Source organism: Trichosurus vulpecula, chromosome 2 (genome assembly GCF_011100635.1).
Source record: "Trichosurus vulpecula isolate mTriVul1 chromosome 2, mTriVul1.pri, whole genome shotgun sequence".
Taxonomy (NCBI): Eukaryota; Metazoa; Chordata; class Mammalia; order Diprotodontia; family Phalangeridae; genus Trichosurus; species Trichosurus vulpecula.
In genome coordinates, this window is record NC_050574.1 from 116,175,670 (window position 1) to 116,177,556 (window position 1,887).

The 1,887-nt window shown below is 42.7% G+C and overlaps 1 pseudogene; it reads left to right on the forward strand.

The window, feature by feature from the left end:
• Positions 1-1,012: 1,012 nt before the first annotated feature.
• On the forward strand, positions 1,013-1,668 carry LOC118839445 (annotated as a pseudogene).
• The last annotated feature ends 219 nt before the right edge of the window (positions 1,669-1,887 follow it).

Genomic DNA, 1,887 nt, shown 5'->3' on the forward strand with positions numbered 1-1,887 from the left:
TAGTCATGGCAAATTATTCCGAATTCCTCTGAGCCTCTGTTTTCTCATGTGTAAATCGGAAATAATAATCATACTTGCACAGCCTACCAAATAGGGAGGACTGAGAGGGAGAGAGGAGACAGAAAGCATTTGGTAAACTGTACCCCTGTATAAATTTGAGTAGGTCAGCTGAGGGACACAGCGGATAGGGCACTGAGCTTGGAGTCAGGAAGACTCATCTTTGTGAATTCAAATCTGGTCTCAGACACTTACTAGCTGTGTGACCCTGGGCAAGTCACTTAACCCTTAACAACAACAAAATAGAAATCTGAACTTTCATCACTACTAGCCAAAGAGAATCCAATTAGGTTTCCTAGAGAAAAGAGTATGCACTGTGCTCAGTTTTTTACAAATATTATTTAATTGATCCTCACAACAGCCCTGGGAGGCAGGTACTATTATAATCTCCATTCTGTGGTTGTTTTTCAGTCATTTCAGTTGTGTCCCACTCATCCTGGCCCCATCTGAGGTTTTCTTGGCAAAGATGCTGGGGTGGTTTACCATTTCCTTCTCCATCTCGTTTTATAGATGAAGAACTGAGGTAAACAGCCTTAAATGACTTGCCCAGGGTCACAGAGCTAGTAAGTGTCTGAGGCTGGATTTGAACTCAGGTCTTCCTAGGTCCAATATAGATAGGAAAGTGCTTTGAAAGTATAGTGTAGAAATCCCTTCTCTGGCAGCAGAGTGGACCCCAGCTGCAGCTGTGATCCTGACTGAAAAGTCTCCTAGCAGGATTCCAAAGGTACCCGGGTGAAATAGAAATCATCAAGATTCACCTTAGAGGCAGAGCTGACAAGGCAGCATCTTGATACCTCCCTTGCTCCCTGGGCATTGCCTCCTCTCCCTCTTTCTTCTAATTATCTTCTTTCCTCTCCTCTCCTTTCACTTCACTTCTCTTTCACTTCCTTCTCCTTGTCCCTCTACTCTCTTCTTGCTAAAGCCCAGCTGGCCCAGCCTCACTTCCCGCACCATCATGGAGAACATCAGCCCTAGCATTGTGATTGAAGATGATTAACCAGACTATGACTTGGACTTATTTTGCATCCCTAAACATTATGCTCAAGATCTGGAAAAAATATTCATTCCTCATGGACTAATCATGGTCAGGATTGAACGTTTAGCACAAGATGTGATGAAGGAGATGAGAGGCCACCACATGGTTGCTTATGTGTCCTCAAAGGTGGCTATAAATTCTTTACTGATTTGCTGGATTCGATCAAGGCACTGAACAGGAATAGTGATCAATCAGTTCCTAAGACTGTAGATTTTATCAGTCTGAAGAGCTACTGTAATGACCAGTCAACAGGGGACATAAAAGTCATTGGCGGAGATGATCTCTCAACTTTAATTGGAAAGAATGTCCTGATTGTTGAAGATATAATTGACACAGGGAAAACAATGCAGACTTTGCTTTCCCTGATCAAGCAGCATAATCCAAAGAAGGTGAAAGTAGCCAGCCTGCTGGTGAAAAGGACCCCACGAAGTGCAGGATACAGACCTGACTTTGTTGGATTTGAAATTCCAGACAAATTTGTCGTTGGCTATGCCCTGGACCACAACGAATACTTCAGAGACTTAAACCATGTCTGTGTCATTAGTGAGACTGGCAAAGACAAGTACAAAGCATGAGATAACCTTGGTGTGCAGAGAGTTTTGAAACATTTGGGGGAAACCCATCAACTTCACCTGTATCCCCACCTCAATTTGTCCATTTTTTCAGCCCTGTGACCATCTACTTATTAGAGCTTTTTGCATTGCCTGTATCTTGTCTGTTTTATACTGGAGGAATGTCAAAGTTGCTGCAGTTCTGATTGTTGTTTCATTTGTCCTACAAAACATAAAAAAACT